This window comes from Balaenoptera physalus (genome assembly GCF_965194825.1).
Source record: "Balaenoptera physalus genome assembly, chromosome: 7".
In the NCBI taxonomy this organism is placed as follows: Eukaryota; Metazoa; Chordata; class Mammalia; order Artiodactyla; family Balaenopteridae; genus Balaenoptera; species Balaenoptera physalus.
Genome location: NC_138886.1, coordinates 6,094,185 through 6,108,342, shown reverse-complemented (window position 1 = coordinate 6,108,342; position 14,158 = coordinate 6,094,185).

The following is a 14,158-nucleotide window of genomic DNA, read 5'->3' as shown; positions in this document are numbered from 1 at the left end:
CAGGAAAAGGGCTTTGAAGGCCTCCTGAGTTTAAGAAAACTGAGCTCGCATAGGTGTGGTAGAGTCTTCAGCTTATTCCCATACCCTTTACCCCGCTTTAGCTGTGCACCGCGCTGCATGGACGAAAGGACTACATTTCCCAGCCTCCCTTGGAGCTGAGTGTGGCCACATGACTCAGTTCCGACCAATGGGATGAGAGTGATGAACACAACTTCCTTTCCACTTCCCCCTTCCGGCTGGCTGGACCTTGGATTCCAAAACAGCTTCCCGGGAACCTGGGCCCCCGCCCCCACACAGCTCCACACCAGCCCTGGACCGTTTACACTGGGATTGTCAGGAGGGAATCAAATACCCTCTAACACGGTTAAGCCATCTGGGGTCTCTGTGTCAACAGCCACATTTTTATTCCACCTAATATACTGAGTGATCCCACTGGGTCATTTTAAATGAGCTGATGTCACCTACAAATGTTTGCATCTAAACTCTCAATGTTTGCCAAAGTGATTTAGTAAAAAAACCGTGCAGTGTAACGTGCTCCCCGCGTGGGCTCTTCTCCCTCACACCTTCCCATCCCCCTCTTCCTTTTTCCTCTTCCTTTCCTGCTGTGCCCTCCTGTATGGGCTCAGGGGACTGGGGGTCCCAGTGGGAAGGACTCTTGGGGGGAAGGGCTTTCTTTTGCTGAAGGACTAGGGATGTAGGGGGCGGGGCAGAGGCTCCCCTTGAGCCAGGAGGCCCTGTAAGACTTGGCTAGTTGGGTTTTCCCTGGGAAACCTCAGTAAGCGTGGATACTGTAAAGGCTGGCCTCGAATTGGGCACAGGAAGGACCTTGCCAGGGGTTTTAAGATGGGAGGATGGGGACCAGACCTCCGCACAGTCTGTTCAAACTCCCACCTCAGAAACTGGGCCCTTTCCCCAGAGAAATAGTCATCACAGAAGCAGATCTTAGAGGTAACAGATGTGATGAAAACAGCTTTCAGGAATTTCCTGGTGGTCCAGTGGTTAGGACTTGGTGCTTTCACTGCCGGGGCCTGGGTTCGATCCCTGGTGGGGGAACTAAGATCCCACAAGCCGCGAGGCATGGCAAAAAAAAAACAAACCCAAAACAAACAAAAAAACCCACAACAGCAACAACAAAAAACATCCAGTAAAACAGCTTTGTTTAGAGACCAGGGAGGAATGGTGGAGAATTGCCATCTGACCGAGGGGGTCTCATTTTAGTCTCTGGACTGTTGGATGCCCCAGAGGTGAGGGGAAGTCTGTGACATTGTGGAGGGCCCACTTTAATTTTTGAAGACTCTAAAGACCCAATTAATATGCTATGTATCCAAAGGCCTTCTTGCTTTAGAAGGAGATTTGTGCAACGTCAGAGGCCAGAGCCAGGACCTGGGGTGAGGGTGCAATGGGCCGGCCTGGGAGCGGAACGGAGGGGCTCCCTGTCGCTGGGAGGGAATCATCATCGTCGTCAGGGGAAACCTCCAGCCTACTCTGAAATCCGAATTCTACACCAAAGCGCACGCCTCAAACCAACTAACCCAGTGCTGGCTGTTTTCTCAGTGATTTCCAGGCAGCAGCCTAAGGCTAACTGGAGTCCTTTCTTGGCTCCTGCAGGGATGAACCAGAGCCCAGTATGTGTGCACGGTGTGGCCACAGTGTCAGGCCATGGCCTTTGATGAACGTGCTGGTGGCTCAAGAAGCGGGACACACCCCAGAAGATCATGAACCCCAGCCACAGGTGGGCTATGCCAACCAAGAGCCCCGCGATGGGGGGGTTGTTGAGCCTTTTTCCCCACGTGCAGCCACCAGAGGGCCTCCTGCTGGAGAAGGAATGGCAGGATCTAGATGGGGAGGAGGTGGGGGCAGGGCATCACAGGCAGGAAAGAGCAGGTGCAAAGGTGCGGAGGTAGGACGATAGGAGAGAGCCACATGGGGGAAGGGAGGAATGCACGTGGAGCTAGTGGCCACTGCCTCCGTGTCAGTGAAGCATCAGAGTTTTGCAGACTGTGTATCTATCTCCCCAGAAAGAGGGGACTCAGGCCATGTTCCAGGAGTCGGTATCAGCACAGGCCTGGGCAGTCTGAGCTTATCACCCTCTTTCTGTGCTCCTAGGGAAGGCTGGCTTCAGGACTCTTCTCCGGAACTTGCCCATTCTGGTAGCAAAGTAATCCTAACACTATAGAGCATGATAAAGATAACAGCAACCCTGAACTGTGTGCTAGGGTCTCAGGCATCATCTCATTTACTCCTTACGGCAGTGCCCCCTTGAGGCCAATCCTAGTATTACATCCCACATTTTACACACAAGGATATGGAGGCCCAGAGAGGAAGTGGCAGGTCCCATCTTCCAGTCTGTAAGGGGCTTCCAGGCTCCAATACAACTGTCTTGGCCAGAGGCAGGGTGTGGCGGGAGTAGCTTCTGTTAAGTCCAGATGTGGGCAGTGGCTGGTTGCCTCTGGTCTCTCCCAGATGCTGCTGCTTGGGGAGGTGAGGTCTTCGGGGAGGGGGGCCTGCCCAGCTGGGGCACATCAGCAGCGGGGGCCTTGCATTTGGAGGGAGAAGCAGCTCAGAGGCAGGTTGGGGGAGATGAGGGGAGGGGGTCAGGGGCTGGGCCCAGGGAGGAGAGTCCCACAAACAACCTGCTGGGTGCTGGGGGCACCAGACCCTGAGAGTGCCCAAGCCTTAGAGCCCATCTCTGGGCAGGGAAGCCAATCAGGCATAACCTATAAAAGCAGGTGGGAGGGGCTTCCCTGGTGGCGCAGTGGTTGAGAGTCTGCCTGCCAATGCAGGGGACACGGGTTCGAGCCCTGGTCTGGGAAGATCCCACATGCCGCGGAGCAACTGGGCCCGTGAGCCGCAATTACTGAGCCTACGCGTCTGGAGCCTGTGCTCCGCAACAAGAGAGGCCGCAATAGTGCGAGGCCCGCGCACCGCGATGAAGAGTGGCCCCCACTTGCCGCAACTAGAGAAAGCCCTTGCACAGAAACGAAGACCCAACGCAGCCATAAATAAATAAATAAATAAACCCAAAAGTTAAAAAAATTAAAAAAAAAAAAAGCAGGTGGGAGGGGGCGGGAGGGGTGCAGGAAGGGAGGTGGCCAGCAGGGCAGGGTCCCAGGGTGCCTCCTGGGCGGGCCTGGTGCTGTCAAATGGGGTTGATCAAGGGACTCACCTTGCAGGAGGTTGTCATTAGCATCACGTGATGGGGGGCAGGGGGAGCTTGGCTCTCCCTGCTGGGCTGGGCCACGTACAGCTCCTGCTCCCCTTTGGCTCTGCCACCACTGCACCTGTGTGCCGTCCTCTTATACCCCATGGGGTAGCTACTGTCCTCTTCCCCATTTTCAGATGAGGAAACTGAGTCCCAGAGAGGTTCAGTGGCTTCCCCGGAGTCACACAGCTAATACATAGAAGAGCAGGGATTTGAGGCTAGGCCTACTGGACGCAAAGCCATAGCCATCACTGTGATCCATCACTTTTGGCCTGGTGTCCTCTCTCTCGGGACGCCTGGCACTGGCACTTCCCAGAGTCTGGAATTTTCCACCAGGCCATAGGCTGAGTCCTTATGTGGAGAGATGTCACTTTCTTGACGCAAAGACAAGTCTGACCCTTGGCTCCCTGGTGCTGCTGGCCCCCAGCTGGGCGTCCCTGGCAGGCTACTCCCTGCCCTGGACGCCGCAGGAAGAAAAAGATGCGACAAGCCAGCCACTACCATGACCCCCACCCTCACTCTCCTGGCCGGTCTTGGGACAGGGCAGGGAAGGGTTTCTTCCACAAGGAGGGGTCAGATGGACCATCGTGGCCTGGGGAGGCCTGGAATTCCAGGGGCAGGGTGGGGCCTGGGAAAGCCCGCTCTCTTCAGTATTTTTTGGCTGGCTTCAAGACATCTCCAAGCCACCCCACTTGCTGTACCAGCTGGCTATAAATTAAACACTGCAGAGGAGGCGAGGGGTGAGGGAGATTTTCCTCTTCTCCCAGAGTTTCCCGTCTCATAATGTAGTTATGTTTTTTCCCTGGGTTCCAGTCCTGGCTACACCCCTACCAGCTGTGGGATCTGGGCTAATATTGACTGTGAACCTGACTGAGCCTCAGTTTTCTCATCTGTCAAGTGGGGATGAGAGAAGCCAGAAGCCCATTTCTCATAGGGCCGTCGGTGAGAATCAATAAAATGATGTGTCTGAAGCCCTTCTGTAAATGGAAGCAGTTAATATTATTGTTATTATCCAGTTCTCCCTGCCCCAAAGTTGCTGCCCTTTCATTTGGTCCAATTTTGGTCCAGCAGTATGGCTCCTAGCTTCTGTTTCTCACTGCCCCAGCCAATGGAGAAACTGCACTCCAGATCCTGATCCGGGTCCGAGTCCGAGAGGAAAACACCTTGAGTCAGGAGCTCATGCTGAGTCAGTCAGTAGCAGAGGCAAGCTCCCTCTGCGCTAACACTGCGTCTGCCCTGCCTACAGATGCCCCTACAACTGCCCAGGGAGCTGTCTCTGGAGCATCTTAGAGCCCGAAATTCCTCGAGGTGGGAAAGGGACGTTTTGTGCAAACAGCAGGAGAAAGCCCCTGCCTCCCACTCAGGTGGGGCCCAGGTGTTCATGGTCAAAGCTGCCAAGCGCATCTAAGGAGGGGTTAAGACCTGACCTTGTCCTTGCTGCTCCTCGCCCCCCACTTTTCTGGAGCCGGGAGGATTCACAGGGAAGCTGGCCCCAGGGCCTGTGTTGAGTTTGCATCAAATTCAGCCCTGCTGTTTGGCAGCCTCTGTTACGAGAATCGATTCTTGGAAATTCCCCAGATCAATACCCAGTGCAAAGTGGGCTGAACTTCACTCAGGCCAGAGGAAAATTGAGAGGTTAGAAAGACGCAGGGGATGGAGAAGGATGATAAAATGTTCCCCATAAAGTGAAATGAAATGATTTATAACGTCTCTATTACTTTACAAGTGGAAGGAGCTTCTCCAGGGAGCGCCAGCCAGGAGGACACACAGCCACTTGCAGGGTGTCACCATAACAACGCCCTGGCCTCATGTCAACCAGACGAGGTTCAAATCCAGTGGAAGCACTGGCTGGTGACTCTGAGCAGCTTCTGTCCCCAATCTTTGCGTGTGCATGTGTGTGTGTGTTTTACAATTGAAAAAATAATATATTTAACACCCTGGTGCTGTGAGTGCGCTACAAAAATGAAAGACCCAACTAAATTATATCAGTGGAACGGGTTCAAATATTTAACAGATCCATTCCAAAAACACAGGGGAAAAAAGATCTTTTTATTCCCATGAAGTTTGAGCATTACTTTCTGATACTGTGTATTACTGACTACACATCAGCAGTTATTAACTGAGAGTATAAACACTCTAATTGTTTACACATTAGGCAGCAAAGTTGTTCCTCTCCTGAGTCATTTTTTTTTAAATCGAGGTACATTTCATGTAACATAAAGTTGACCATGAATCATTTTAATGCGTACAATGCAATGGCATTTAGTACATTCACGATGTCGTGCAGCCATCACCTCTGTCTAGTTCCAAGACATTTTCATCACCCTAAGAAGAAGCCCTGTTCCTATTAAACAGCCACTCCCATTGTCCCCTGTCCCCAGTCCTTGGCAGCCACTAGTCTGCTTTCTGTCTCTACGGATTTGTCTCTTCTGTATGCTTCATGTAAATGGAATCATGCGGTATTTGTCCCTTTGGGTCTGGCTTCTTCCACTTAGCATGACGTTTTTGAGGTTCATCCACGTTGTAGCAGGTATCAGGACATCCTTCCTTTTTATGTGCTCCCTATCCTTTAAGATGGGGGTCACCAAGCCCATATAGATCCCTGGGGGAGAGGAAAGCTCCACTCCATAGTGGGTTTGATTAAGGACAGACCCTCCAAGTGGCTCCCGGGATCTGCCTCCTGGGGTCAGTGTGAGACTCATACAGTGATGCACAGAAACTTTGTACATAGAAAACACTCAACATTCCTTAATTTTGTATCTATATGAGGTGATGGATGTTCACTAAGCTGATCATGGTCATCATTTCAGGATGTATGTAAGTCACAGCATTATGCTGCACACCTTAAACTTATACAGTCCTGTATGTCAATTACATCTCAATAAAACTGGAAGAAAAAAAAAGAAAGAAAGAAAACACTCAACAAATGATATGATGATCCTCATTGCTATTCCTCCTCCAGGCAGACCTCCGCAGGAAGCCCCACTGGTCAGAGGGTCTTTGACACGGTAAACTCTAAGGGCCACAGGCTCAAGTCCCGTCCCAGGAATTCTCCACATCTAAAGGCTGAAGTTTTCTCTCTCTGGACTGTGCTGGATGTCACTGTTCACTTGTGCTTTAGTCCCTGTCTTAATTTCAGATCCCCCAGAAAAGGTTGTGAGTTAAGGATTCGAAGGCAAGAGGTTTTCTGGGAGGTGATCCTAGGGAACTGAGGGCAACAACCTTGGAGGTGGGTATTATTATCCCCATTTTACAGATGAGAAAATAGAGGCTCAGAGAGGCTGAGAAAATGGATATTAATATTATAATTGGACTCGATAGATTTTAAAATTGTATTTTTCTTTTTTTGTTTTTAAAAAAAATTTTATTGAAGTATAGTTGATTTACAATGTTGTGTTAATTTCTGCTGTACAGCAAAGTGACTCAGTTATACGTATATATATTCTTTTTCATATTCTTTCCCATTATGGTTTATCACAGGATATTGAACAGAGTTCCCTGTGCTATACAGTAGGACCTTGTTGTTTATCCATCCTATTTATACTAGTTTGCATTTGCTAATCCCAAGCTCCCAATCCTTCCCTTCCCCACCCTTCTCCCCCTTGGCAACGCACAAGTCTGTTCTCTATGTCTGTGAGTCTGTTTCTGTTTCGTAGATATGTTCACTTGTGTCGTATTTTAGATTCTACATATAAGTGATATCATATGGTATTTGTCTTTCTCTTTCTGACTTATCTTAGTGTGATAATCATACTGATTATCTTAGTATGATAATCTCTAGGTCCATGCATGTTGCTGCAAATGGCATTATTTCATTCTTTTTAATGGCTGAGTAGTATTCCATTGTATATATGCACCACATCTTCTTTATCCATTCACCTACTGATGGATATTTAGGTTGTTTCCATGTCTTGGCTACTACGAATAGTGCTGCTATGAACATAGGTAAATTGTATTTTCTTAAAAACACTATTTTCATGGCCAGAAAGCATGTTGACAATGTTCAACTTTATTAGTAAACCAAGAAATGTAGACAAAAATAAGTATGAGACATTTTCATCTACCATATTGGTACAGATTTTCAAAATAACATTCAGTAGTGGGGAGGGTAGAGGAGAGTAAAGACTTCCACCCACTGCAGACAGAAGGATATATCACTACAGACTTTTTGAGGGCAATTTACAATACGTATCAAAAGCCATAAATACACACTCTCTTCAACTCAGAAACCTGCTTGTGGAAAATTTTCCATTGAAAATGATTATGGATATGTGCAAAAATTCAGCTACAGTGTGCTCACTGAGTGTGAATAAAAGTAATAGCCATGATCACCATTGCTTTGTTCGTGTTGAGAAAAACAACTCAGAAAATGGAAATAAGGCAAAAATAGGGCTCGGCATCCTTTTAATGTCATGGTAGAGCATTTTCTAACAAGCCCACGTGAGGGTCAACTGATTATCTCAGGAGCTGTAACTTCCTTTGACTTTCTAATCGCCATCAATTAAGGATCAGACATTTTACAACTCTGTGAAGTTAGAGGATAATTTGTAGACAGCTGATTAGGTGCAAAGGTTTTCTTTTCTGCCAGGTTAGAAAATAACCTCAAAGATGATCCCAGTGCTATATCTAATTTAGCAATCTATATCCACATTCTTTCTTTCAGCAGCTATATACAACCCCAATCTTTTTCACTCTGCCGATTCCCTTGCTAATGGACTTGGCCACACAACACTATTTATTTGTACAAGAAGTTTCATCATTTTGAAAAATTTGCCTTCACATATGTAATATTAAAGACAGGACACAACATACATGTCTAATTATAGGGCATTGGCTAAACAGGTTACGGTATACTCACGGTCCAATGGATTACAAAGCAGCCACTAAAAATCTGGTTGTAGAAGACCCTTTCATGACATATTGTTAGTAAAAAAGTAGATTCCAAAACTATAGACACAGGATGATGTCATTCTTGTTAAAAACAAGGTGCTATGGACAGAATGTTTGTGTCCCCCACCCCCCAAATTCATATGTTGAAATGCTAACCCCCAAGGTGATGGTATTAGGAGGTAGGGCCTTTCAGAGGTGATTAGGTCATGAGGGTGGAGCCTTAATGAATGGGGTTTGTGCCTTATAAGAGGCCCCAGAGAGCTCCCTTGCCCGTTCTGCCACATGAGGACACAGAGAGAAGAAGGCTGTCCATGAACCAGAAAGCGGCCCTCACCAGGCATGGAATCTGCCAGCACCGTGATCTTGGACTTCCCAGCTTCCAGAACTGTAAGAAATAAATTTTTGTTGTTTATAAGCCACCCAGTTTATGGTGTTTTTGTTATAGCAGCCCAAATGGACTAAGACACAAGGCAAAGACAGAGGTCTGAAGTTGTATTCACCAAGATAATAACAGTGGGGTATCACTGAGAAACTGGTTTAAGGAATGGTTAAAATTTCATCGTGTCTTCAGTTTTTCTAAATTTCTGTAATGAACATGTCTTGTTTTTATGATAAGATAAATATTTTTATTTAAAAATTCATTTACATTAAGTTCTTTTCAGAACTATATATTGATAGCTCTTACTAATCTACATTAACTTTTTAGGCTTCTGTATTTTTAAATTTTATCTTTTAATTTAACTTAATCATTTAATTATTTATTTATTGGCTGTACCATGTGACATGCGGGATCTTAGTTCCTGGACCAGGGATTGAACCCGTGCCCCCTGCAGTGGAAGCATGGCGTCTTAACCACTGCACCACCAGGGAAGTCCCTATTTTGTTTTTTGAATTGAAATACAGGAAAACTGGTTTTATTTTTTGGTGTAAACTTCTATGAATTTTAACATACGTATAAATTTGCATAACTATTACTACCACCAGGATCCAGAACGGTTCCGTGACCTTAAAAAAATTCCTTTATGCTGCCCTTGTAGTCACACCCACCCCTCCCCTAACCCACAGCAACCACTGACCTGTTCTCATCACTATATCACTATAATAGTTTTTTATTTTTGAGAATAGCATATAAACGGAAGTACGCAGTGTTGGAGAAGGTCATCAAGAGGACGTGATGGCTGGTCCGCCCAAGAGCTGGATCCAGGCAATGAGAGTCTCCTCACTCCCTCCCTGTTCTTGGAGTGGAGTTCTGCCCACATTTCCCACAGTGGGAGCCGTTCTCAAGGACACAGCCTTGAGAGAGTATGGTGTAGTTGAGACCATCTGGATGGTAGATGTGACTGAACCCAGGTAAGGCCTCTATAGAAACTTGAAGCTTCTGGCTGGTAGGTGTGGAGATCTACTTGTCCTGCAGCCACCCAAGACAAGCCCCGTAAGTCAGTCCCTTTGCTTATTAACCCTGCCACCTACCAATCTGGAGTGACCTGTCTCTTTCTTTGGTCTCTCCTGTCCTCCAAGTACAGAGGCCGGTTTCAGATTTCACCTGGGAAGCTCCAGAGGGTGTGAACCAAGATGCAGTGTGTAACCTTCTGAGGCTGCCTTCTTTCTCTCAGCCTAATGTCTTTAAGATCCATGCAAGTTGTTGCTTGTTTGTATCAAGAGTTCATCCCTCTTTGTTGCAGAATATTATGCATGTAGCATGAGGCTTGTTTATCCATTCACCCATTGAAGGATATTTGGGTCATTTCCCAGCTTTGGTGAGTATGAATGGAGCTGCTATAAGCATTCACGTATAAGTTTTTGTATGAACATAAATTTTCATTTCTCTAGCGTAAATACCTAGGAGTGGGACAGCTGGGTCCCACAGCAAGTGGATGTTTAACTTTAAAACTGACAAACTGTTTTCCAGAGTGGATGCACCATTTTGCTTTTCCACCTGCAATGAATGAGAGTTCTGGTTCCTCTACCTCCTTGCTAGCATTTGGTATCGTTGGTCTTTTTTTTTAAAAAAAAATCTTGTTTTTCTGCTAGGTATGTAGTGCATGTCACAATGACTTTAATGTGCATATCCCTGATGGCTAATGATATTGAACATTTGCCTTCTATATGTCTTCTTGGGGTTGTTTGTTTTCTTACGGTTGGGTTTTCAGAGTTCTTTATACATTCTGGATACAAGTCCTTTATTGGGCGTGTGATTTGCCAATATTTTCTCACAGTCTGTAGCTTGTCTTTTCATTCTCTTAACAGTCTTTCACAGAATGAACATTCTTGATTTTGATGGAGGTCGTCAGTTTTTTCTTTTATGGATTATACTTTTGGTGGTATGTTTAAGAACTCATTGCCTAGCCCCGGATCATGAATATCTTATCCTCTATGGTTTTTTTTTTTTTTTAAGTTTTATAGTTTCATGTTTTTTCATATTTAGATCTATGACCCATTTGAGTCAATCTTTGTATAAGATGTGAAGTTTAGGGCAAGGTTTTTTTTTTTGTCATTGCTGAGTTTTTGCATATGGATATCCAATGGTTCCAAGACCGTTCATTGAAGTGATTATCCTTTCTCCATTGAATTGCCTTTGCACCTTTGTCAAAAATCAACTGGCCATAATTATGTGTGTCTATATCTGGACTTCCTATGCTGTTCCATTGATCTATGTAGCTATTCCTTCACCAGTACCACACTGACTTGATTGATAACTTCTGCTGTATAGTAAGTCTTAAAACTGAGTACTGTGAATCTGTCCACGTTAGCCTTCTTTTTCAAAATAGTTTTGGTTATTCTAGTCTATTTGTCTTTCAGTATAAACTTTAGAACTGGTTTCTTTATATCTTAGAGACTGCTAGGATTTGTATTGGAATTGCATTAAGTCTACAGATCAGTTTGTGGAGAATTGACATCTTTACTGTATTGAGTCTCCAATCCATAAACTCAGTATGTCTTTTCATTCCTTTAGGTTTTCTTTGCTTCCTTTCATCAACACTTTGCAGTTTTCAGCATATGGATCCTATAGATGTTTTGTTAGATTTTTACCTAATTATCTCATTTTGGGGAGCTATTGTAAAGCAGTATTAAAAAAATTTTGTTTTTAATTTCCAATTGTTCACTACTACTGATATAAAAATAAGATGAATTTTTGTGTGTTGATCTTGACCCTGCCACCTGGGTAAACTCACTTATTAGTTCTGGGATATTTTGGCAGGGGGTAAATTCATTGGAATTTTCTATTCTGACAATCATGTCATCTGAAAGGAAGGACAGTTTTATTTCTTTCCAGTCTACAGCCAGCTGTCTCCCCACCCCCACCCACTTTTTTCTTGCCTTGTTATACTGACTAGGACTTCCTAGAATGATGTTGAAAAGGAGTGGTGAGAGTGGACATTGTTTCCTTGCTCCCAATCTTAGGGGGAGGGTGTTCAGTCTCTCAGCAATAAGTCTGATGTTAGTGGTATGTTTTTGTTTTTGTTTTTGTTTTGCAGTTACCATTTATCAGGGTGAGTCAGTTCACTTCTATTCCTACGGCTGAGAATTTTTTCAAGAATGGATATTGCATTTTGTCAAATTCTTTCTCTGAATTGATTGATATGATCATGTGGTTTTTCTTCTTTTTTTTTAACATCTTTAATGGAGTATAATTGCTTTACAATGGTGTGTTAGTTTCTGCTTTATAACAAAGTGAATCATTTATACATATACATATATCCCCATAACTCCTCCTCTTGCGTCGCCCTCCACCCTCCCTATCCCACCCCTCTAGGTGGTCACAAAGCACAGAGCTGAGGGGCCTCCCTGGTGGCACAGTGGTTAAGAATCTGCCTGCCAATGCAAGGGACATGGGTTCGAGCCCTGGCTCGGGAAGATCCCACATGCCGTGGAGCAACTAAGCCCGTGCGCCACAACTACTGAGCCTGAGCTTTAGAGCCCACAAGCCACAGCTACTGAGCCCACATGCCACAACTACTGAAACCTGCGCACCTAGAGCCTGTGCTCCACAACAAGAATTAGCCCCCGCTCACCGCAACTAGAGAAAGCCCGTGCACAGCAACAAAGACCCAACACAGCCAAAAATAAATAAATAAATTAATTTAAAAAAACACAAAAAACCAAACAAAAAACAAAGCACAGAGCTGATCTCCCTGTGCTATGCGGCTGCTTCCTACTAGCTATCTATTTTACATTTGGTAGTAAGACAACCCTCAGAATGGGAGAAAATATTTGCAAATGAAGCAATGGACAAAGGATTAATCTCCAAAATTTGCAAGCAGCTCATGCAGCTCAATATCAAAAAAACAAACAACCCAATCCAAAAATGGGCAGAAGACCTAAATAGACATTTCTCCAAAGAAGATATACAGATTGCCAACAAACACATGAAAGAATGCTCAACATCACTAATCATTAGAGAAATGCAAATCAAAACTACAATGAGGTTTTTCTTCTTTAGGCTGACCATATGGTGGGTTAAACTGATTGCTTTTGAACAGTGAACTAGTCTTAAATTCCTGGGATAAACCCACCTTGGCCTTGGTGTATTATTCTTTTTATCTATTTCTGAATTTGGTTTGCTGTTGTTTTGTTGATGAGTTTTGCATCTTTGTTCATGAGAAATATTGGTCTGTAGTTTTCTTTGTTTGTCCTTATCTGGTTTTGATATCAGGTTGTGTCATAAAATGAGTTACAAAGTGTTCCCTTCTCTTTTACTGGGTAGGATTTTCTCACCTCTTTAAATATTTGGTACAATTCACCAGTAAATTACTCAGGTAAGAAATCTTCCTTTTTGGAAGGCTTTTAAATTATAAATTCAATTTATTTATTAGTTATAGGATGAGTCAGGCTATCTATTTCACCTTGGGTGAGTTTTGGTACTTTGTTTTTGAAGAATTTCTCCATTTCATCTAAATTTTTGAGTTTATGTGCACAGAATTGTTCAGACTATTCCTTGTTATTCTTTTAATGTCTGTGTGCCTGCAGTGATCTCTTTTCTTTCATTCCTGATATTGATAATCTTTTTGTTTTCCTTTGTCAGTTTGCTGGCAGTTTATCAATTTTATTGATCTTTTCAAAGAATAAGCTTCTGGTTTCACTGATTTTCTCTGTCATTTTCCTGATTTCAACTTCATTGATTTCAGCTCTTTCTATCTCCTTCCTTATGCTTTGGATTTATTTTAAGCCTCTTTTTCTAGCTTCTTAAAATGGAAGCCTCGATTATTGATTTGAGACCTTTCTTTTCTAATATGAACATTTAATGCTATAAACTTTCCCCTAAACACTGCTTTACCTGCATCCCAAATATTTTGATACATTATCTTATCATTTTTCTTATTGATTTCTAGTTTAATTCCACTATGGTCAGAGAACATACTTTGTATATTTTAATTCTTTTAAATTTGTTAAGGTTTGTTATGACCAGGATCTGGTCTATCTTGGTCTCCTAGTTGCAATCAAAAAGAAAGTGAATTCTGAAATTGTTAGGTGGAGTGTTCTATAATATGGCACAAATGAACCTAACTACAAAACAGAAACAGACTCATAGACATAGAGAACAGACTTGTGGTTGCCAAGGGGGAGGGGGAGGGAAAGAGATGGACTGGGAATTTGGGGTTGGTAGATGCAAACTTTTACATTTAGAATAGATAAACAACAAGGTCCTAATGTATAGCACAGGGAACTATATTCAATATCCTGTGATAAACCGTAATGGAAAAGATTATAAAAAAAGAATGTAGGGGCTTCCCTGGTGGTGCAGTGGTTGAGAGTCTGCCTGCCAATGCAGGAGACACGGGTTCGAGCCCTGGTCTGGGAAGATCCCACATGCCGCGGAGCAACTAGGCCCGTGAGCCACAATTACTGAGCCTGCGCGTCTGGAGCCTGTGCTCCGCAACAAGAGAGGCCGTGATAATGAGAGGCCCGCGCACTGCAATGAGGAGTGGCCCCCACTTGCCGCACCTAGAGAAAGCCCTTGCACAGAAACGAAGACCCAACACACCCATAAATAATAAATAAATAAATTAAAAAAAAAAAAAGAATGTATATATGTGTATAACTGAGTCACCTTGCTGTACAGCAGAG